The sequence below is a fragment of the Biomphalaria glabrata genome, chromosome 6, assembly GCF_947242115.1.
Source record: "Biomphalaria glabrata chromosome 6, xgBioGlab47.1, whole genome shotgun sequence".
NCBI lineage: Eukaryota > Metazoa > Mollusca > Gastropoda > Planorbidae > Biomphalaria > Biomphalaria glabrata.
In genome coordinates this window covers 16,766,934-16,792,722 of record NC_074716.1, presented here as the reverse complement: position 1 = coordinate 16,792,722, position 25,789 = coordinate 16,766,934, and the positions used below count along the sequence as shown (strand labels likewise).

Here is a 25,789-nt window from a genome sequence, read left to right as displayed (position 1 = left end):
AATATCACGCCACTGCCATGTAATCTTGCTATTCATGTGGAGTCAAAAAACACTAGACAGCATTGATCTAGTTGATGTTACAGATGCCTTTGCTGTACAGAAAGCACGACCTCAGGCGATAAGAATTGAGATTTGTCACTTATGCATTATCTCGCCAAGAAACAATAGTATAAACATTAAAATAATCTCAATAATTATTTTTTGTTATTATTGTTGTCCTCAAAACATTCAATGCAATTTCCTTTAATTAATGGTTTCGATTATGCGAACTGTAACATTATCCCTACGACAAATCTAAAAACATCAGTACCAGAAACGAAAATAAAACAAGGAAAATTAATGGTGTATGGTTATTATAATAATATAGTTCATTCATATAATTAATAAATTTTAACAACTCTTTTCAACTGTCAGGGATTGTGAATAAAAAGTAGAAAAAAAAATGAGAAGACTGTTTAAAAGTAACAATGCAACCTGAACTAAAGTTGTAGTAGATAAGATATTAGATAGTGCACATATAAAGCCCACTAATATGTAACAAAAACAAGATTGTTCAATTTGCTCTTTGCTTTGCTGGCTCTTGAGAAATTTTCCATCCTGCAAGCAGTCCTTGAACTTGGCACTATTGTTTGTAGTAGCATCCTGCCCATTCATTCCTTCAACGTTTTGAGATTGTCCACTTCGATCTAGTCCAGCTCCAAACTAAGATTGAAGCCCAGCATTACGCCAATTATGTCCCACCACAGACTGCCCAACTACTGACCTTGGCAGCTCATGATCCATTTATGGGCACGGAATGTCCGGTGTCGAGATGGTTGTAAACATAACAAATCCCCAAAGGAAACGGTCTGTTTCTCTGTAAAGGTTAAAGGTCAATGGAGATTCTTGCTCGGTATTTGGCAGACCACGTGTCTTAGACTTAAACTCGCCCGAACGTATCATGTCCAATGTAACACAGAGCTGGCCACTAGGGCCTCAGAGCTATTTGCTTTCCGTGTCCACATGAAATGTACTTTGCTTTGTTCTAATGACATTATGATAACAATTTAAAATCTATCAATGTGTCTGGTGAAACTTCGAATCATTATAAGCTGCTATACAAAAATTATTCCAACAAATGAAAAGAAAAACTTAGAACAAGTTTTACCAAAAGTGTTCGTGTTCCATCATTCCAATACATGTTATGAAATCTTTGCTTGAAATTTTTTGCTTTATTAGATCGGACTTCTATTGTAAAATACATTATTCTAAAATATAAATAACCTCACAAGTGTAACTGCTAGATCTTTTAAAGTTTATTTTGTTTGATTTGAATTTGAGAGCTCCATTTCATGAAGTAACACTATTTAAATCTGAAATATAATTAATAGGCTAACTCTCAATACAGATAGGGACATAACAATTCCCAATGCTGTGATGCGGACACCACGACAGCAACGTTCCATTTCAATAATTCTAGAATATTGTTTATAAACGATTACAAATCTACAATGCTGTACACATACATACATGACATAACAGTGTCGTGACATAACAGTGTCGTGACATAACAGTGTCGTGACATAACAGTGTCGTGGCATAACAGTGTCGTGATTGTCGTGACATAACAGTGTCGTGATTGTCGTGACATAACAGTGTCATGGCATAACAGTGTCGTGACATAACAGTGTCGTGACATAACAGTGTCGTGACATAACAGTGTCGTGACATAACAGTGTCGTGACATAACAGTGTCGTGATTGTCGTGACATAACAGTGTCGTGACATAACAGTATCGTGACATAACAGTGTCGTGACATAACAGTGTCGTGACATAACAGTGTCGTGACATAACAGTGTCGTAACATAACAGTGTCGTGACATAACAGTGTCGTGACATAACAGTGTCGTGACATAACAGTGTCGTGATTGTCGTGACATAACAGTGTCGTGATTGTCGTCAAATAGTAGTGTCGTGACACCCAGATTTGACACTAACGATTACATCACAATATTAACACACAAATTAAACCAGATCAACAATCTCTTGTGGACAAACAAATAAAATTATTATTTAAAAATCTCCCGACAAGAAGACTCTAATTAAAAAAAATACTTTTGTTCTAAACGAAATTAAAAAAAAAATATTTATTGAAATGTTTTAATTTCATGGGATTTTGTTTTATTCTAGATCCTGGCAACACTCCCACTTTTAAATATCAAATCTTTACCCAGATTTGTTTCTGGTACATTTTTTCATTCCTTTACTAAGCCAGTTTAAAAGAGTTTAATCTTCATGAAAATTAGTAATGTTAGTTTGAAATAATCAAAATTTTAAAACAATGCGATAAAACATTGTATGGATGAATGGATGGATTTTTAAATAGACAGACTGATAGATAGATAGATAGATAGATAGATAGATAGATAGATAGATAGATAGATAGATAGATAGATAGATAGATAGATAGATAAATAGATAGATAGATAGATAGATAGATCTTATCTTATCTTATATAATACAGACGTTACTTCAAAAAAGAAGATGATTACGTCCTACGCGTCATGCATTTGGTCATGCATATTAACCAATGACTTAAATTCTGCCAAGTCACTCTTTTTCCTGGCTAGCTCAGGCAACCCATTCCATGCTCTAATAGCACTAGGGAAGAAGGAGTATTTGTACAAATTTGTCCTAGCATATGGGACGAGGAATGTGCCTTTATCTTTGTGTCTTTCAGAGTATTTTATTAATTAGATAGATAGATAGATAGATAGATAGATAGATAGATAGATAGATAGATAGATAGATAGATAGATAGATAGATAGATAGATTAGATAGATAGATAGATAGATAGATAGATAGATAGATAGATAGATAGATAGATAGATAGATAGATAGATTATCTTACATATCATTGCAACCTCCCCCCCCCCAGAAAAGCATGTCTATATTCTCTATGATAGTCCACGTAGCCTTCATCTCTGACTCAATTCACCCATTGACCAGGTCATCAGCCCAAGATTTAGTCTTAAGTTATTCATGTAAATGTAACTAGTATCAGCCCCCGACAGATCACCGCATCAAGTGAGTGCTTCAGTCTTTAGGACTGGACGCCTGGTGGTAAGAGCCAGTGCTGTGCAGGAACCTGATCAATAGCAGACTGGTGAATTACATCTACTGGGGAAATAGGTTGCAACACAATCATGAGTTCACTTGGACAAATAAGAGACTAAACTGACCCATGGTCATTTTTTTTTTTTTTGGGGGGGGGGGGGTTCGGTTTACTTACTATCTAAGTGAATATCAATTAATGTAGTTATGGGGTTAAAAAAATGATTAGCCAATCTTATTCTTTAAAGTATCATTGCTGAAAGGCAGCGGACTAAGGTCAGTTGAAGTTTATTTGGTTATGCAAAACACAACAATGAATCTGCCAAGACCAAGTTTAGCTTTATATTATTATATGGATAGAAACAACAATAACAGGGTATGATTCGACTATTGGGGAAAAAAATTGGGCTTTAAGATGGTCAACGACGAAACTATTAAAATGTTATTGGAACGCATTGTAATGTTACCTGTGCTTCTAGTAATGTAGACAGCAATGAAAATCTAAATTTTGCTGAGCAATCTTTCAAACCCTTCTATCAAGCTGCCTGATCAGTTTAAAGAACAATAGCTTATATTTTATGAAGCTGGTAGTAGATAAAGAGTGAACGTCACTGGAAGTAGTCTGTACATGTCATCTCAACGAAAGGAGTGGGGATCTTTGGTTGTCTGAAGAGTTACAACATCTCAACGAAAGGAGTGGGGATCTTTGGTTGTCTGAAGAGTTACAACACCTCAACGACATAAAGATCACAAGTGTTGATAATAATTAGCAATAAAATGGAGGAAATCGCTTATTGAGGTCAATCTATAAATATCAACCTTCCTATGTTTATTTTTTTCTTTTTTTCTCTATATTGCCACCACATTTCTTCATATAGTTTTCTCTTCTTTTCCTCTCTGACTAAATTGTTTTGTTTAAGGAATGTAAACGTGGTCTGGAAAATCAAAGAGTCGACAAAGAGCAGACTACTGTGATGAAGTCTTTGTGTTTTAATCTGTGCAGATATATCTGTCAAGTTGAGTTTATCTACTTCCATTATCTATGTATAATATTACAACGCTGTACACTTAAAAGTAATATCCACAACTAGCAATAGGCACACTAATAAGCAAGACGTTTGTTTTCTTTGTTTTGCAAACACAAATCTTTTAATTTTCCAAATTTTTTCAAAAATCTAACATTAAATGACAACGTGAAAGGAGCCCAGCAAGAAATCAGCACACGAATAAGTGGACAGTCTATTTATAGTCATTTCAATTGGATCGTGCGTTCTAGATTATATTGAGTTACACCAAAATGTCAGGCTTGCTTTAGCATCATTAAAACAGTGCGACGATACTATTTTTTAAAATAAGACATCCTGTAACCAATAATGGCTTTTTCAATGCACAGCAAGTCAAAGTCCGCTATTGACTATTTGTAAATTACTTTTCTTTACGTAAACCAATTTTACAATAAACCATGATGTCTTTGTAAGTCATTCAAATCCTAATCCAAGCAAAGGCCGCGGCTTCAAAACGTAAACATAGATCATTCTTTTGTGTACTTCATTTCCTTAAATTAACTCTAAAATAGAAATCGAGTATGCTTATGAATGTTTAAAATTTAAATATTTCAAATATAAAAATTTGAATCAACTTCATCGACTGGCCAATCTTTGATGCTGGACCACTTAGAAAAATCAAATCAATATAGTGAAGTTAGCCATCAATATAGTCAAAACGACCATCTATATTGATAAAATGGCCATCAACATAATGAAATTGGCCATAAATATAGTGAAAATAGCCATAAGTAAAGTGAAAATTGCCATAAATATAGTAAATTGGCCATCAATATGATTTAATCGGCCATCAATGTAGTGAAATTGGCCATCAATGTAGTGAAATGGGCCATCAATAAAGTGAATTTGGCCATCAATATAATGAAATTAGCCATCAAAATAGATAAATAGACCGACGGAGTTTAAATTTCAATGAACTATCTACACACGTCATCTACTAAAAAGTTGTCTAAATAGTGTGTGTCTGATACATCAGTTAAAGGGTTGAAATGAAAAGTTTAGCTTTTCTCATTTTTTGGACGAAAAGAGTTCGCATTGACTTAGATCTATATGCATAGTCTTGTTTAGAATACTACATCAGGGCCGTTCTTTGATAATTGGAAGCCAAAGGCGAGGTTTCAGTTTGATCCGAGAATGGGTGTGGAAGAAATAACGTGTACACACTTTTTACCAGACAGACAGACAGACAGAGTGAGTTGATTTAAGCCTTGTAAAAATAAATTACGCCAAGTGTACTGCCACAATAGCATTGGGTACAAATTTCGCTATTTTTTTTTCTCTAAAAAAAATATAAAATAACAAAATTCTCCTGTGCGAGGTCCCCAACAATCTGAGGCCTAGGCGGCTATGCCTAAGGCCGGCCCTGACTACATAAACATTTTGACAAAAAATTACAATTAAAAACATATGGTTCTTCTACAACAGTGTTTCTCAAGGTGGGGTACGCGTACCCACAGGAGTACGGGAAGGCTTTGGAGAAAGTACGTGTTGGACCTCATTAACTATTCTGATTTTTAAAAAGTACCTATTTTTAATATTCTGTTAATAAATTAAATTAAATCATTAATAAGTTTTAATTCCCATTCTTTAATATTATTTTACTTTATATTTTTACAAACCCATAATCGGTGTTATTATACATCTTCAAAATACATTTCACAAAGATCGGGTAATGAACAGGAATTTTTTTCAACATCAAAATGAATCACTTTTGTTTTAGTATACTTCATGAATATAAGAAATGTGTATATTAATGGCTCCTATTGAATGCTGAAATGGTAAATATCTATAGTTCTCTAGATTTACCAAATGGAATTAGAAAATTCCTATCAAATTTTTATACTGTGCTAAAATAAAGTATGTTACATGTCTGAAAATATACGTTTCATTTGTGGGGTTTAAATAAGGTTATATTTGTCCTGCATTTTAACTCTCTGGTATCTGAAATACATCTTGTCTTTTCCAACTTCATATTTATGAGAAGTTGCTTGTTCAGCATTTGTTAACATTAAGTCAAAAAAAGGAACAGACTATTAGACGATGAACAGCGTCTCAGATTGAAATTAACAGCCAGGGGACCAAGTTATATGATCTGTCATCTCAGCACATAGTAGCAATTAAATGGGGGGGGGGCGAGTGGTACTCAACGTTACAAAAATTCATATGGGGTACACATAGGTCAAAAGTTTGGGAAACACTGTTCTACAGTCTTCTTCAGCCCTTGTCCTTTGTTTCGTTGTGGACCCTGACAGTGACTATTTTAAAGTCAGTTCTACCAACCATGTATTTTGTTTAAGTTTAAAGGCCACTGAAATTAGGGTCCGGAAAAAAGAATCTCCCTTTTCTCAAAGTTTTATTAGCCACTTTTTAATAGAATCTATTTTTGTTTTCATTACCACGGAAGAGGACATCGCTGACTACGTCATTGTGCTCAGAACGAGGCTATTTAATGAAGTAATAACCCAGGGTCTTTGTTTCTTTGTGTTTTCTTTGTTTAGAAATGAACGAGTTTGGTCCTGGCAATAGGACATTAGTGCCTGATGTTTTTTTTTCATGTAGCCTACATCACAAATAAGTTTAACAAGGCTGTATAACGAATAAGTTTAACAAGGCTGTATAACGAATAAGTTTAACAAGGCTGTATAACGAATAAGTTTAACAAGGCTGTATAACGAATAAGTTTAACAAGGCTGTATAACGAATAAGTTTAACAAGGCTGTTTAACGAATAAGTTTAACAAGGCTGTATAACGAATACGTTTAACAAGGCTGTATAACGAATAAGTTTATCAAGGCTGTATAACGAATAAGTTTAACAAGGCTGTATAACGAATAAGTTTAACAAGGCTGTATAACGAATAAGTTTAACAAGGCTGTATAACGAATAAGTTTAACAAGGCTGTATAACGAATACGTTTAACAAGGCTGTATAACGAATAAGTTTAACAAGGCTGTATAACGAATACGTTTAACAAGGCTGTATAACGAATAAGTTCATCAAGAATAGATCTCAAACAAAATGGATCCTAAAAGAAAAACAAACCCTGAAAGACAAGGGACAGATCATAATTGGACCACAATTCCACAGTGGTGTCGACAGCGCAGACGTTTCGGAATATACTTCAGGTGAAAGCTAAAAACGACCAAAACCTGACACTACTTACGTCACTGGCTTACACTCAAACATTTGTCTTTGCAAACATGAACAAGTTTTAATGAATCTGTTAATCTAATTAAATCTTTGCTCACCATCTTATTGTAGGCTCTAGTAGACTTGTCAACAAAGTAAAAGTCACCTACACGGCTATCCGCAATATAAGTGTCAACATTTTATAAACACTTAAAACACTAGACCTAATCTTACATTGGCAAATTGAAGCGCATTTATTCTTCCATACTTTCATAATAAATTTTTATCAATATACACAAGTGTTTGGCAGAGTCTATGCATTCTTAAAATACAATAATATTTATGAATTACATTGTAATACTTTAATAGTGAATACCCTTTTTTTATATTGTAACTGTCATTCTTATAGCATTCACAGAGTGCTGTGGTCAAATCTTTTCAATAGGACGGTATAACAGAGGTGCCCCCACGGAAACGCTTCTTTAGAATACTAAAGCAATGTTTTTAAGTCTTTAAGGAAAAAATGCGCCACTTTACTTTGTTATAAAGTGCATGCTTTCCCTATAACTTGGAGATTTTACATCACTTAATATTTCATACTAAAGCCATACTGAATATACTAATTGCAATATTAAATGTCTGAACGTAACCATTTGAGAAGTTACACTGCAAAGACTTTCGTTCAAGCCAATACTAGGTCAATAGTTTCACTCACAAGACACAATGTACCACGACACGACGTGAACTGCGGTTTGTCTAGTCTAGACTGTACGGGGACGTATAGAGAGACCTTCTAGTCTACTAGCCATTTACAATGTCATTTAGAACTAAAAGAACACAAGTGTAACTGTTCCAATAGGTAGTCTCTACCCTATCGCTCAGTTTCATTGTTACAAACAAACGACTTAAATGAGCTTGGATAAATTTCTTTCCTTAAATAATTATTCAACCGAGAGAGGCTCGGCTGGTACTGCCAGGCTATTGATTATTAGTTTAATTATTTTTATTACTAAGAGCCTTTAACTATTGTTGAAAATATTTCTAAAATATTAAAAATACCAAAACGAATGACAATAAATCTTTTTCTCTGTATACATAATATTTTTTTTATTAATAATGATTTAAAGTAATGTATTTTTGTCTTGTCTAAATGTACATTTCTCCGACCTTTTTCTGTTTGCTGCGGGGGGGGGGGGGATATAGTATTGCAGCATTGTTCCTATCAGATAGTCCAAGTTAATGTCAAGTCTTGTTTTATTTCTTTGGTTGTCTGTAGCTCAAGACTTGTAGTTCAAAGTGCACAAATATTTATTGTGTAAGACTACAGGGATTAGGATGCGCGGTGGCTGAGTGGTAAAGCGTTTGGCTTCCCGAACAGGGGGTCGCGGGTTTGAATGCTGGTGAAGATTGTGATTTTTAATTTCGGGATCTTTAGGCGCCTCTGAGTCCACCCATCTCTAATGGCTAACTGACACTAGTTGGGCTGACCACATGACATCCACCGTGACTACGTGAGCTTCTTTGACAGGAATATGATAGTGCTATCACAATGTACCATGCAGGAGTGTAGGCAATGCGAAAACTAATCTAGTTGTATCAATGTGTAGACCATTCCTTTTATATGTTATGTGTTAGTATGAGGACAGCCATAAGATCGGGTATATTTGGTATGGTATGTAGTTATATATTTATATTTCAATATTTATTCAGTAAAACAAGATTAACTGCACGAGAGAAGTCTGAAAGAAAAGAAAAAAAATATATATTGACCCATGTCACGCCAGAACGGTCAATTCGCCCTGTTGTGCGTTTCAGTAGGTGTCTGTTGCATGAAGAAGGCATGCCCCGGAACACGTGGATAGTGTACTACTATTAAGGCTATTTAAAAAAAAGTAAAAGTCTGTAATAGGTCAGTGTGGGCCAACTGTATATGACTAGCGCTTTATTTTTACTAGGAGCGCTTTAGAGGCTAAAGAATCCACTTCTGAAACTGAGTTTAGAAGAGAGTACCTGGCACAGGGCGTACCTATGACAACCTAGCTGACCATAAGGTGAGCTGACCATAAGTTGAGCTGACCATAAGATATATGTGAATGTTGCTATTGTATTTGTCTGGGGTGAAGTCACAAGGTTTCGAGACATTTATATTCAAGATCTTTGCGATCCTAAAGTCCAACCTACTAATGGTTAGTTTAGTGCAGTAATAATGACATTAAAATAATAATAATAACATTAAATTATTAGTTATCTCCCCTGCTGACCAAACGAAATAGTATAACACATTGACTAATTTTAGTCATCTGTATTAGCACTACCTAGTAACCCTACTGACGGAAATGACTCAAGGGTACAATTAAAAATGTATACCTCAATTATTTCGTTAAAGCGTAAGACTTTAAAATACATTGAAAGCTTTAAAGTAGCGCAAAGCTTTGTTTAAACAGAGATTCTATCCCACTTGAGTGTATACGTATGACATAGAGTTATTTCAAATTAGAACCAAATCCTAAAAATGCCCACTACAAAAGAAATGCTTTTTGCTATTAATTTCGCTAGAATAAAATTAATAACATGCTCATTACTAATTAAACCTTAATTATAGAACCTTGAATATTATATCTTTCTCATTTCTAATGCTAGGCTATAGGAGGAAACAAAGCCTAAAGAATACAAGCGTGTAAAGAATCAAAACACTTGAGACTTGCTATGACGTAATAGCGCGTTCGAAAAAAACAAAAAAAACAAAAGAAAAACCTCTGACGTGTCAGATCATTGTCTATTCATGAAACATTTTTCCAGAAAAGAGGAAAAACAGTTTTTTCAACAAAAAGAAAAACTGACTAGACGTCGAATAGTAAAATATAGTTTGGGCTATATGGAAAACAATATCATCAGACCGAGTTGTTTCCTTTACAGAGTGACTCATGTCGTATCAAAAATATGTGTGTGTATGTGCGTGTTTCGAAATGTGTTAAAATCTATCATCTAGCTTTTACAAACATCTACAAGAAGGCTTCAAATTTATTTCAACAAAGAATATGTCAAAAATAAGTGGACATTAAATATGTTAAAGTATTGCTTCAATATTAATATTATAATTAAAAAGGAAAACAAAACAGATTTCGATTTTTTGTTGTTCAGGGGAGGGTGGCGGAAGGGTTGTTAATATTGTCCCTCGACATGTACTGACACTTTTTGTTTCATTTCAATACACTTGAGTGTCATTCAAGTGTTTCATAAAGTAAACATTTTTGTTTTTGTATGAACATACAAACACACACACACATCTGTTGATCATCTCATAGAAATTAGAATGATGGGCATTTGCTGTAGTCAGAAAAAATATCTGACCATTCTCTATAGTTAGAGTCTGGGCATAAGCTGTAGTCGGAACAATGTCTGGGCATTAGCTGTAGTCGGAACAATGTCTGGGCATTAGCTGTAGTCGGAACAATGACTTGGCATTAGCTGTAGTCGGAACAATGCCTTGGCATTAGCTGTAGTCGGAACAATGCCTTGGCATTAGCTGTAGTCGGAACAATGCCTTGGCATTAGCTGTAGTCGGAACAATGCCTTGGCATTAGCTGTAGTCGGAACAATGACTTGACATTAGCTGTAGTCGGAACAATGACTGGACATTAGCTGTAGTCGGAACAATGACTTGACATTAGCTGTAGTCGGAACAATGACTTGACATTAGATGTAGTCGGAACAATGACTTGACATTAGCTGTAGTCGGAACAATGACTTGACATTAGCTGTAGTCGGAACAATGACTTGACATTAGCTGTAGTCGGAACAATGACTGGGCATTAGCTGTAGTCGGAACAATGACTTGACATTAGCTGTAGTCGGAACAATGACTTGACATTAGCTGTAGTCGGAACAATGCCTTGGCATTAGCTGTAGTCGGAACAATGACTTGACATTAGCTGTAGTCGGAACAATGACTGGACATTAGCTGTAGTCGGAACAATGACTGGGCATTAGCTGTAGTCGGAACAATGCCTTGGCATTAGCTGTAGTCGGAACAATGACTTGACATTAGCTGTAGTCGGAACAATGACTTGACATTAGCTGTAGTCGGAACAATGACTTGACATTAGCTGTAGTCGGAACAATGACTTGACATTAGCTGTAGTCGGAACAATGCCTTGGCATTAGCTGTAGTCGGAACAATGACTTGACATTAGCTGTAGTCGGAACAATGACTTGACATTAGCTGTAGTCGGAACAATGACTTGACATTAGCTGTAGTCGGAACAATGACTTGACATTAGCTGTAGTCGGAACAATGACTTGGCATTAGCTGTAGTCGGAACAATGACTTGACATTAGCTGTAGTCGGAACAATGCCTTGACATTAGCTGTAGTCGGAACAATGACTGGGCATTAGCTGTAGTCGGAACAATGCCTTGGCATTAGCTGTAGTCGGAACAATGCCTTGGCATTAGCTGTAGTCGGAACAATGACTGGGCATTAGCTGTAGTCGGAACAATGACTTGACATTAGCTGTAGTCGGAACAATGACTTGACATTAGCTGTAGTCGGAACAATGACTTGGCATTAGCTGTAGTCGGAACAATGACTGGGCATTAGCTGTAGTCGGAACAATGACTTGACATTAGCTGTAGTCGGAACAATGACTTGACATTAGCTGTAGTCGGAACAATGCCTTGGCATTAGCTGTAGTCGGAACAATGACTTGACATTAGCTGTAGTCGGAACAATGACTGGGCATTAGCTGTAGTCGGAACAATGACTTGGCATTAGCTGTAGTCGGAACAATGACTTGACATTAGCTGTAGTCGGAACAATGACTTGACATTAGCTGTAGTCGGAACAATGACTTGACATTAGCTGTAGTCGGAACAATGACTTGACATTAGCTGTAGTCGGAACAATGACTTGACATTAGCTGTAGTCGGAACAATGACTTGACATTAGCTGTAGTCGGAACAATGACTGGGCATTAGCTGTAGTCGGAACAATGTCCCCCTCAAAGAAGTCCCCCCCCCCCCTTTTACATAGCTAATGTGTTATTATCATCATTATGCTTGCGTTTCTCTATCATCATACACATCATCATCATCACAGTGGCGTAGCTAGCAATGTGCGGGTGGTGCGGGCCGCACGGGGAATCAAGTGGTGGTGGGGGGGGGGCATGAAACTGAGGACAAACTTTCTCCGTAAAACTACACATTGTAATTACAAAAATAAAAACACATTTATTTGTTTTGGTAATTAATTATGTCCTATACTCTTTCTTAAATTAAATGTAAACTTGAATCAACGACTTTTACACTTTTTTTTAAAGCCTTACATGATGTTACTTCATTGTTCAATGTACTGTCTATGGACAAGTTTTTATTGGTCTATTTTAAAATATAAATGACCAATTAGTAATGGTCCAATCTCTTGTGGAAAAGTGGGGTGAGAGGGTATTGGGAGAAAGTTTTCCAACCCCCTTGTAAGGTGGCAAAGCCGTAGCTCCCAGGAGGTTTTTTTTTTCCGGGCTCATCTAGGGTATGATGTACTGGCCCCGGTTTCCGCTCCTGAACAGTGCAAACCGAGAACAAAGAATACTAGCCTCTAGAACTACGGCTTACTGGACATTGAATACATGTCATTCAACTGAACAACTAATAAATAATAACTCCATCTATCAAAGTTAAAAAAAATGTCTTGTTCAAAATTAAACGACTGGGGGTTGGGTGCAATCGGGGGAGGGGAGGATAAAGTTTCTACCTTGTTAAGATAATTAAACTGTTACAGGCTGGTCAACATTATGTAGAAAAATAGGTCATAAATCGTAAGTCCAAGTCTATAGATAAGGTTAAAGACTAGGAATGACTGGAAAGCAGACACAAATAAAAGATAAACTTATCCATAGTTTGCCGACGAGATTCACTTGTATTATCTTTTTGTAAAATCGATTCTTTGCGAAATAGCAATGCTTAAATTATGAATACAATTTATTTTGATATTAGAAACTTTTCGCTGTTTTAAAACGTTTTTTATTCCTGGGTGTGGGGGGGGGGGCATCATGAGAAACTGCCGCACAGGGCATCAAATACCCTAGCTACGCCACTGCATCATCATTAACATAATTTACTTGACTATACTATAAGTATATACAAATGACTATACTATACTTCCAACTATAATACCAACAGATACCTTTACGACCTTCTTATCAAACCCACTCGTTGAACAAACTAAACCTGGAGAGTTGCATATAAAATAGATGTTTTAAATGTTGCCATGTTAAGACAAATAAAAATAAAATGTTGGATCACTGTCATTTTATAAAAGAAACAATGACAACGCTAAACGTGCTGGCGGGTGCAATGTTTACTTTAGATTTGGTCTAAAACCTAATGCATGTCTGTGGCCTCTCTCAACAAACGTTGACAGAGTTTGATTAATAACAGCCGGATAATGTCTCCAGTTGGATCAACAAAGCAGACAGAACCGACTCATTGTAGTGTTACTCTTTCACTCGTGAACAAATACTAACACAAGTTGTGTATTAGCAGAGTTGTTGTTTTCTTTTGAAAAGATCATCTAATCACAGCAGCAGAGAAAAGGTCGCCATTAAATGGAAAATTTAATTAGATTTAGTGGGCTTGAGTGGTAAAGCTCTTGGCTTTCGATGGGTTTTGGGTTCAAATCCCGGTATAAAACGAGATTTTGAAGGTCGTGATTTTAAGGACGCCCCTGTGTCCACTGTCCAGCCAACTTTAATGGGTGCTTGATATTAGTTTCGGGATTGTAAAGTATTTTATTTCCGTTGGGCTGGCTGCATGACGCCAACGTGCCGTGCATAGATCCCATGGTTCGTAAAGTACTAAAGGGGTACCATACTTTTTAATTAGATTTTTATAATCTGAATCTAATTTGATTAATCAACACATTGAAGTACTTGATTAAGATCATGGGTCCGAAGTCTAGGTTTGAAATACTGGTTTTAGTTGGCGTTTTGTTCGCACATAGAACAGGTAGGTGGTATCTTTTAGGGTGATAGAAATATATTTTGTGTATCGTTGGAACTGGAAGAATTAAATATCCACACAGCTAACCATGAATGAGAACATATAGAAGACATTTACAGGCTACAAAATTGATCTCATTGTCTTAGTGATTCATTAATTCAATAAAAATTAACATATGCATGCTCTGTTTTTTTTATTGTTTTTTTTTAATATTAACAAAAAAAACCACACATACACACAAAAAACAGAATGCTTTAATTCCTAATGGCTGCTGAGACGTCCAACAATGTGTGCTGCAGTCCCCATCTGACAAGAGAGTTAATACAAATATTCTTAGAAAGGTTCAAGATGTCATCAAGATCAATTGTCACCGTCTCTTTGACTGAACTCGCATAAACTAGCAACAAAGTACTCACTGAGCTAAGCAACAAAATACTCACTGATCTAAGCAACAAAATACACAGATCTAAGCAACAAAATACTCACTGATCTAAGCAACAAAGTACTCAATGATCTAAGCAACAAAGTACACAGATCTAAGCAACAAAGTACACAGATCTAAGCAACAAAATACTCACTGATCTAAGCAACAAAATACTCACTGATCTAAGCACTAAGCAAAAGTACTCACTGATCTAAGCAACAAAATACTCACTGATCTAAGCAACAAAGTACTCACTGATCTAAACAACAAAGTACTCACTGATCTAAGCAACAAAGTACTCACTGATCTAAGCAACAATGTACTCACTGATCTAAGTAACAAAATACTCACTGATCTAAGCAACAAAGTACTCACTGATCTAAGCAACAAAGTACTCACTGATCTAAGCAACAAAGTACTCACTGATCTAGGCAACAAAGTACTCACTGATCTAAGCAACAAAGTACTAACTGATCTAAGCAACAAAGTACTCACTGATCTAAGCAACAATGTACTAACTATAATATCTTTGCAGCAAAGTGTTTCCAAGATCTGAGCAAGAAAGGTTTTACTAAGTGCTATGAAACACTCCTTGACGTGAGATATGTTTCTTATAATTGATTTTTACTAATGTAACAAATCAGATAATACTTTGGTATTGCCTGGAAATGTTTAAACAGATAATGCAGGACTTTAAATTCATTGTGTTATATGAATTAATCTTTTTTTAGTCACCCATAAATAGTAAAAACTGATGAAAACAATTGACATAAGGCTTAGAGTTTAAGAACAGAATATGATTAGAATTTCATCAGAATATCTTGAGTTGTAGGCCTATAATGATTCCAGGTGATATATTTAGAGAGTTCTTCATTGTCTTAGCTTAATATAAATGTTCCAATTTGTCGTTTCTTACTCAGCTTAAAATTGTCTGTTTCATTTCTTAATGTGCACTGCAGTGACCTAGTTTACTTTAGAGAGTATGTTAGTTTTGTAATTAAATAGATTGTACATTTTTAGCGGCCCCACGTAAGGGGAAAAAGCCGCTATTAGGTTTGTGCAAAATGTCCGTCTGTCCGTCTGTCCGACTGTCACACTCAGATCTCGAAAACTAGAAGAGATATGAAAAATATTATTTCACCATTAAATGCGGCTTGAAAAGTTTAGGTGCAACGGCTACTTTTGGTTTTCTAAAAGCAAACCGTTTAATTTATAAAATTAATTATGCAAGCGATTTTTTCATAAAAATACACCAATTCTAAAACAATTACGTAAATGTAAGGGAGGCAATGTTACAATATGCTAACAAAGATGGACAATTTCTGTGTATTTTCAGTATCACCAAGTCAAATATATTTTTAAAATGTACAGGAAATGTTTACAACAAAAATAAATAATAGTTAAAGATGTTTTTTCTGGTCAACTAGCTGCTAAAATTAAAAGAAAACATTTCTGTTTGTTTATAAAGGCTAATAATGCATTTTGTATGTAAATATCACGCACATTTTTTTAATGGACTTTTTATGCTGCGATTTTCGTGCAGTAGCGTAACGTCGCTACATGACCAGGCGCTAAACCAATTTCTTAAACTTTTTTAAAAAATCAGATTTTATTTATTTTTTCTTTAGTGCCCCCCTCCGAATAAAAGAAGATTATTTTTGTGCGTTTTGTCTGTTGGTCAGTCTGTCCGTCACGATTAGATTAAAAAAATTAGAACTCTAAAAGCTATTGAAAATCTGATTTACACTTAAATGTTCCTCCCGTAACATCTCAATAGTTTTAAGTATCTAAAAATTGATTGTTCCGGATTTTTTTGTGCAAAACTAATCAACCCCAACAAATGTTTGTTTGCTCTTCTAATTTATATTACATTCAATTTCCATGCTTAAACGTTTCAAAAACACATTATCAATAATATGTTGTTCCGTTTTTTATGTAAATATCATATTAATGCTAAATCAAAATCTCTATACTGACTTATATTTCATTAAGTGTAAAAATGTTCCGGATATTGTTTTATAAAACATGAATTATGCCTAATGATTGTTTGAAATCGCATAATTTACTAATATTATACTTATATTATTTGACAATGCGTCACTATAATTTGTTTATCAATATCAAATTGTTCCGTATTTTCATCTTTAAACAAATTTTGGAAATATTGACAATAGGTTGTTCAGGGCTTTAAAAAAAAGTAATTTACTAGAATTGATTACTGAAAATTACTTTTTAGACATTTAATTTTTTTCCTAAAACATAACATAGAAGTTTTGTAATCGATAAAGAAAGTTCCGATTTTGTTTCTTATAAATCGTCGCCAGAAATTTCCGAATTTATTTAAAAATCTACTAACGCCAAATAATTGTTTGAACTTCCTCTTCTAATTAATAAACAAATAATCTTCTCATTTACGAAATAATGTTTTTACGGATTTTTATGAAAAATATTTTAACTCACTACTCTCTTACAGTACATTTAACTTTCTACCTAAAACATTAAAAAATCTAATTATCGTTAATATTATGTTCCGATTTTTAAGGAAAACAGAATCCAAACACCAAAGTAAGGTATGAAAATCTCTCCACATGGCTGTAGTACATCTAATTTTTATACGAGACCATTCAAAAAATTTAATTAACGGTATTTCATTTATCTGAAATTCTCTTTTTCTTTTACTACTTATACAAACATCCGGAACAATCTATTATATAAACTTTTCAATTGTGTTCATACCTAAAAATTATTGCGATGTTTTGAAACGTAGAATAAAGGTTAATCAATTTTTAATAACTTTAGTTGTTGTTTTTTTTATATCAAGATGACGGACAGACCGACTGACAGACAAAACGCAAAAAACAATGCGGCTTTGATCCTTTTTAAATAAATTCTATTAGAACTCAGTGCACCAATGTCTATGAACCCTCGTTAAATATCTCGTGTAAATAAAGTCATTTTTTTATGGTACCGGTACTAGCCTATTGTGAGGTAATGGAATTTTTTTTCTTTGACGTCATATGAATCGACTCTTTAAATGTAATGTTAAAAGAACGCACTCGGTGCACCAATGTCTATTAACCCTCGAAAAATTGCTTGTATTAATAAAAACATATTTTAGTCTAGCTAAGCCGTGTGACGTAGTGTTTTTTTTTTCCTTTGACGTCATATGGAATGAATTCTTTAAAAGAAATGCTAAAAGAACGCACTCGGTGCACCAATGTCTATGAACACTCAATAAATGGCTCGTAATGATGAAGGCGATTTTTATTCTAGCTAGGCCGTGTGACGTAGTGTTTTTTTTTTCCTTTGACGTTATATGGAATGAATTCTTTAAATGAAATGCTTAAAGAACGCACTCGGTGCACCAAAGTCAATGAACACTCGGATAAATGGCTCTTATAGATGAAGGCGATTTTTAGTCTAGCTAGGCCGTGTGACGTAGTGTTTTTTTTCCCTCTGACGTTATATGGAATTAATTCTTCAAATGAAATGAAAAAAGAACTCGGTATAGTAATGTTTATTAAGCCTCGTTATGTTAAAAAAGGAAGGATATCTTGATTTAAATCTAATCTAGATTTTTTAAACTAGATCTAGATTTTTATTACAGTATATCTAGATCTGGATTTATATTCTAATTAAAATTATTTTAGAGTCTATATCTAGAATTTGTAGATCTAGTTTAGACTAAAATAGACTAGATTAAGATGTAGAATTTCAATTTCTAAACTTAAAGTGTAAAAAAAAAGTGTAGATTTTCATTTCCAAACGTTTTGATCAATATTGTAATGTTTTAATATACTAAAACTAATCTACTATTTTTTTTATTTAATTTAAATTTAAATTTACGGCAAATGAATCTTTGAAACATTATTACTTTTGACCATCGGAAGGCTGCCTGGTCGTGAGGTTTTCGCGCTAGACTGTCGTTCAGATTTATAGATGGTCCAGGGTTCAAACCCTGCCCGCTCCCATCCCCCGTCGTTCTGCGGGAGGTTTGGACTAAGAAGTAATTATCTTCAACTCTGAAGGAACATCCGAAACATGTAAAACATTTTACATCAAAATTAAATCACTTCTTGAATATTATTTGCGAATATGCAAATCCGACAGGGATCCGACTTTGACGGGGGCCGCCTCTGAGTTTGTGTAACACAAACTCTCTTTGTAATCTTGTTTTAAATTAACGTAGTCAGACAGACGAGTGACGTGGCAGAATAAGTGAAGAATATGGCTAGGGCTTGTAGCAAGATGTATGGTGAATAGACAGCTTATTGAAGCGACGGAGAGAGAGACAAAACTATCATCCCCATATGTAAATAAACATCAGTTGAAGTCTTCACAAGTTTTATTCAGTATATTGTTCATTTTTGTCTTCCTTGGATGTGTTTGGACTCGCGTTTAAAATCAGCGAAATAGTATCAAACAGACAATACACAAAATCCCAAGCCAGGACAGCAGATATCGTTATAAAGAATATAGTTCCTGTATCTCTATGGTGTATCGGTGTGTCGAACTGAAGCAGTGGATAGTGACAGAAAAATGATGAGATATGTATTCGATTATTTACGTAACCTTACTCAACAGCTGCGGGCAATTATCAATAGTTGTGTGCGATTACTCGACTGGAGAGAGATTTCACCTTCGGGCGATTACCACAAAGGCGAGAACACCCGGTGGGTCCCGTGTGTTCGTTGAGCGTCGACAAGTGGTCCCGTGTGCTCTTTGAGCAGCGACAAGTGGTCCCGTGTGTTAGATGAACCAAGTGACCAAAAGTGTTTCCTTAAAAGAAGCTAGTGATCCTATAATTTATATAAGAAGTAGATAGTATATGTGGACTTGTATCATGTGTTGTATTTACACACTGCAAGTGAATCAAAGATGACTGCTCATTGTTGACACTTTGATTTCTGCATTGCTCATTGCGTACTTTCAGTAATACAACGATATGAAGCAATTAAAATCTAAGGTCAACAACGTATGAAAGTCAAATGAGGTTACGAGAGAAATGGAAATAAATAAATGAACAAAACAATGTCAAGGACGCCAAGGTCAAAGTTCAGTTTTGCCACCTAAATAATAAAAATTACTTTGTACAACAAAAGTTAGAGATTATAAATTGGATTCATTGAAATGTGAACAAAAATTATTATTTGGTTCACTAAAATACTTCGCTTACCAATTTTTCCGTATTCTTTACACCGGATACGGCAAAAAAGTAACAATTTATGGATTTGAGTTCGTCTATAAAAATCGCTAATATAACACATGATTCTGGTACTAGCCTAGGTACTATTCTACACAAAATGCTATTGCAAGTTAGACCTTGATCTATTTTTGTAACAGTTGAATGTAGATTTGAATTCCGTTTTGTTTCATTTATTTTGTGTGGCTGAACTCTTGAAACAATAAGTACATTTGGTAAGTAGGTACGAATAATATAGTTAGACGGATTTGATATAGATAGATAGATACATAGACAGACAGACAGACAGACAGACAGATAGACAGACAGACAGACAGACAGACAGACAGACAGACAGACAGAAAGACAGACAGACAGACAGACAGACAGGCAGATAGATAGATAGATAGATAGATAGATAGATAGATAGATAGATAGATAGATAGATAGATAGATAGATAGATAGATAGATGCGAGAGAGACAGAGAAGGAGAGACGGAGAAGGAGAGACGGAGACAGAGGAAATATAACCCTAACTCTGTCTATCTTCACTTGTCCAATTCAAAGCTTCCTGTAATTAAGCAGAACATTTTTCAATGGCCACTGGTCAATTAACTGTCACTAAACACAACCTGTGTTTTGTTGGAGGTCATAGAGCTGACATTAGCCATTAGTTAAAAAGACACCACAATCTACGCATTGATCTCTGGTGACATTCTTCAGTCACAAACTGACACTTGTCTTAATTCTCTTTCTTTTTTCTTTTTTTTTTTTTTTTTTAGAAATCTTTTCTTTTATATGCGTGGCAATTCTAAATAGTAACACAGGTGGAGTTTCTGTCATCTGAAAACACTTAAGTATTAAAAAAATGCATGCAGTTTTAATCTATACCTAAGAAAACACAAACCTCTAAAAATGCTTCTAAAATACATTTGGATGTGAACGAAGAAAGCATGAAGACCTTTGTAGAGATAATATAAAGAAATGTAAAGTAATGTAATGTAAAGAAAAGTAATGTAAAGAGAAACAAGGTTACAAAGACAGTTTGTGCGGAAACACAAACTCAAAATCGGCCCCCGAAGTGGTCCACCAGGCAGGTAAAAAGGCAGGCTTTCAATATTTTCAAAAAGAACATCAGAATGAAATTCTATCAAAGACAAATGACAGAGAAGAATGGAGAAAGAAGGTTGACAGATCTTATGTGTTGCCCCAGCGGTCCAGCAGACCAAAGGATAGGTGAAAGTGGATGTGAAGTTAAATGTGAACCTGGCCTAACTGTTGTCTTATAATGAATATCTATTTGATCTAATTGTTAAGTGTTCTATGATACTTTTAAAGCTGCAGTTTACGCCATAATATGAAAAACTACTTATTAATTGTTGTTTTAAATTATGTCCAACTTATATGCATACTAAATAGATTTTTTCTCTTAAAAAAAAAAAAGTAAACATTTTTTTGGGGTAATTGTAGTAGTTAGTAGGACAGAACTTACATAACGTAGCAATACAAATGAAAAAAAAACACATTTTTAACAAAAAAATTTAAAACCATTTGCATAAATGTGTTACAAATATGGTAAATTATAGTTTTCCCTACTAAAGAGCCACTCTTTTTGTTTTGATACTATTAATAGTGAAAAGTTATAAAAGTGGTGTAAGGGATTTAAAAAATTTGATTTTTCGCTTTTAGAAAAGAAAAAAAATAGCCGTTGCATCAGAACTTTGAATGGACTAAAATATGATATCGGATTTTCACTGTTTTCTAATTTACGCCATCTAACGGGACGGACGGACAAATGGACTGACAGACATTTCACTAAAAACTAATAGCGTCTTTTTCCCTTTCGCAGGCGCTAAAAAGGCAGAAGCTTTGCAAAAGAGAGTGCTTGGGATACAGCCAATCTTGAAGCGGCTTTCTTCAACCTAAAACACCTAACCGAGGGTGTTTCACTTTGGAGAGTCCCCCTTGGAAAGTGTCCCCTGCTACCGAGGCTAAGTATCTTGAAGGTCACAAGGTCACCCGATCTGTACGAGACTCTACGTCGTACAACAAAGTTTTTTATCACAGCACTAAAGAAAAGTCCTTCTTCCTCATCGAGTTGAATGTAGTGCTTAGTTTTGTAACTAGACTCGCCTCTTCAAAATGATGTTGAAACCCGGTGTCACCTGAGCAACACTTCTTAGCATCTCTTGAATTTGTGTGGTTGAAATAAGCAACATGCAACGTACACTTAATGGCAACTTTATTAATACTTGTAAATGAGTTTTTAACTGCTGAAACTTTGACTGAACTGTATAACAAGGCAACACAGAGAGTCTAGCCTAGCTCTCATTTAGCTGTCATGTTTAAAGCCGGGTTAATTCTAGATGTACATTCCTTGCACCAGCAGCCCTGCGGGATGAGATAGTGCCAACAAAAACAGTCTTTTTGAGACATTAGTTGGATTGGTTTTTTACTGGTGTACTTTTGTGGTACTGTTCTGTACTATTGTATTCTTTTATACATCGTTATATGCTGCTCTATAGTGCTATACGAGGTTGTTATTTTATTTTTATAAACTGCTCTACAATCGTTATATTGTGCTATACAACGTTATATTTTGTTTGATATACATTATATCAATTACTATAATTCGTTTTTGTACTGGAGGTCGGTTAGACTGTTATTTGTTGTTCAGTTTAAATTTTGCTTAAAGAAAAGTTCGTAGAAAATATTATACTTCCTGCACAAGTTGTGTTATGTCCAGGGATACCAGGGGTATTTGTTTAGGTAACGTTGGTCCAGGGATACCAGGGGTATTTGTTTAGGTAACGTTGGTCCAGGGATACCAGGGGTATTTGTTTAGGTAACGTTGGTCCAGGGATTGGGGCATTTGTTTAGGTAACGTTGGTCCAGGGATACCAGGGGTATTTGTTTAGGTAACGTTGGTCCAGGGATTGGGGTATTTGTTTAGGTAACGTTGGTCCAGGGATACCAGGGGTATTTGTTTAGGTAACGTTGGTCCAGGAATTGGGGTATTTGTTTAGGTAACGTTGGTCCAGGAATTGGGGTATTTGTTTAGGTAACGTTGGTCCAGGGATTGGGGTATTTGTTTAGGTAACGTTGACTAACTTTCTGTCATACACAAGAAAACAAAATCTGGCATGATGAATAAATATAATAATAGACTACGAAATGAGTCATTATAATGACATGCCTAGTCTGCCTAGAGGCGTAGAGAGGGAGGGGGAAGGGGGGACGATGTCCCGGGCAGCACACTCGGGGGGGGGGGAGGTTCCACACGCAGAGGGACGCCAAAAGAAAATTACTTTAGATATTTTAGTTAGGTAATACATTCTAAAGTTATTTGTATTATATTATTATTAAATACTTTATATTTATAAGCCTTTATTTCTATGATATTCATGTAAAATGGGTGGTGGGGGGTGCGTGCCAATAAAGTTTCTTCCCCTTGCGAACGTTTCTCTCACTACGCACCTGAGCCTTCTGCATTGTTCTTTCTTATTCTAAGATACAGAGAAATATATGCCAAATCGACACGTCAAAAAGCCAAAACTAATTTAAAAAATATTAATAATCTTTCATTGAGATCCCGTCCAATGTTTTCCATATCTAGCTCCCCCCCCCCACTACTAAAAAGCAGGCTCTATAATAACACACTTGTTGACACGTTAGTATCACCACACCGTGTCCTTATCAAAACATCAAACAGCTCGAGCTGGTCATTGGTCAACACATTTAGAAGACAATAATAATAGAAAATAGTAGTCAACATCAACTCACATTTGTCCTGGTTATTTCGGGAGGTGAAAGGGTGATCTAAGAAGTGTGGATATCCCTTACTGGACACATACAAATGTTTATTTTAAAAAAATTTTTTTTCGTTCTGACTGTAATCATTAATTACTATAACCTTAACTCTAATGTTCTTAATTAACTTAAAGTGTATGTGTATGTAGTTACAACTACGGCCTTACTTTATCCAGCGATTCTATCCAAAGGAAAAATATCCATAAGTTATCCAGTCCTCAGAGAATTAATTTGATGCACTTTTTTTTTAACACTTCCAAGCGAGAAATGATATCCAGTATGAATAGTTTGAGAACTAACCGGATGTCCTAAACAGTGCTCCAAGACAACCCAAGGGTTGAGAACCTGACAGTGTTGTTGAGAGATCCAATGGATAACACGTCTTGGTTTCTATCATCCAGGGTTCCATTCATCTGTACTGACAGTTATGTCCTCTTGATGCAAGGGGAGACTAGTCACGCTCTTTCGTTCTGTTCGTGTACACTTAGTTCCTTGCTATGTAGATTATGTACATATCAAAACAATAGAGTTACGGTTCTTAGGCCGTTTAGTCAACTGCCATGGAAATACAAAAGGAGGGTTAGGGGGGGAGGCATTCCTGGTGAGTAAAGACAACAGAGGAGGAGGGGAGAGGAGGGGTAAAGGTGAGGTGAGTCGGGGTCTGGGGAGTGGGTGCCTGGAGTCGCCCCGTGTCCGTGGCGTGGTAGCAGGGGTGGTGTAATACATGACTCGCGTGCATTTCGCATGGTCACAACGAGCGCTCACTCGGCTCCTCATCGCCACCGCCTCCTCACAGATCCGTGGCAGACAAGGGAGAGAGGCTGATGGCAGTAAAAGCCGCCACGGTTTGGAGTATGAGATGTTCCATTTAGTTCCTTTTTTTTTTCTTTATGGACTCTAACGGACACCGCACCTAGTGCTAAATGGAGACTTTTTCGTGGAATGGGATAGTTGCCAGGGGATCTAGGGATCACGTGGGAGTGGGAGAACTAGATAAAACGTGCTTATATAGTCGTTTCTTAAAGGCTAGAGAGAAAAAGATATACACAAGTGAAGAGAAAGAGATAGAGAAAGGTAGAGAGCTCTTAACTTATAAAATACAGACGTTACTTCAAAAAAGAAGATGATTACGTCCTAAGCGTCATGCATCTAGTCATGCATGTTAACCAATGACTTAAAATCTGCCAAGTCACTAGTTTTCCTGGCTGGCCTAGGCGACTAATAGCTCTAATAGCGCTAGGGAAGAAAGAACAGTTGTACAAATTTGTCCTAGCATATGGAACGATGAATGTGCCTTTATCTTTGTGTCTTTCTGAGTATTTTATTCGATTTTGTTTTGTATTTGAAGATTATGGTTCAGTGTTTTATGTATAATTGCTACTTTACTTTTGAGTCTTCTATACTAAAGGCTTTATATATATATATATATATATATATATATATATATATATATATACTATAAAGTAGAATGTGAGGGGTATGTATGTATGTTACTTATAGACATCAAAACCGCTTGACCAATCTTGATAAAACTTGGCAGGAATGTTTCTTAGGTACCAACTTAGACCTTAGTGTATGTATTGTAGCCCTAAAACAAACTTAAGACCCTAAAAAAAAAAAGTTGTCCAATTCTATTACAGCTTTAGTATTTTATGGATCTAGGCCATGTCTACAATGTTGACATAGAAAAGATCGAAAGGATTTAGACCTAGGATTTAGATATTAATTAACCTTCAATTTTGTGTTTCAAAATCATTTTTTGAATTAATTAGTTCGTTATATCTGTGACTGCAGATTTCCTGACAAACATTCTTTCATTAGACAATACCGTAATGAATCGCTTACTAAAAATTAATTCGTTTAATTGTTTACTTTATAATCCCATCCCTAGATCTAAAACTCTAATTCAACTCTAGAGGATAAAACTTCTCTTAGCACAGATAGTTTTATACTATACTACTAATTATAGTCCATTCATTTCCTATTTTGATCAAATAAACATTCAAATTTGGTTTTCTAAAGCATTTTTAATAGACTGCATTCGTTTACGAAAGCTGCGAAGCCGAGTTGAGATAGGCCTAGATCTATAT

The 25,789-nt window shown here is 35.3% G+C and overlaps 1 protein-coding gene across 1 annotated transcript in view; it reads right to left on the bottom strand.

Moving 5' to 3' along the window:
• The window catches only part of LOC106079962 (glutamate receptor ionotropic, kainate 2-like), a 312,000-nt gene extending 287,532 nt beyond the window's left edge, over positions 1-24,468 (bottom strand). Inside the window, exon 1 of the mRNA XM_056032977.1 lies at positions 23,867-24,468. The gene's annotated coding sequence lies outside the window, so the exon portion shown is untranslated. The remainder of the gene's footprint in view (positions 1-23,866) is intronic.
• Between the last annotated feature and the right edge of the window lie 1,321 nt (positions 24,469-25,789).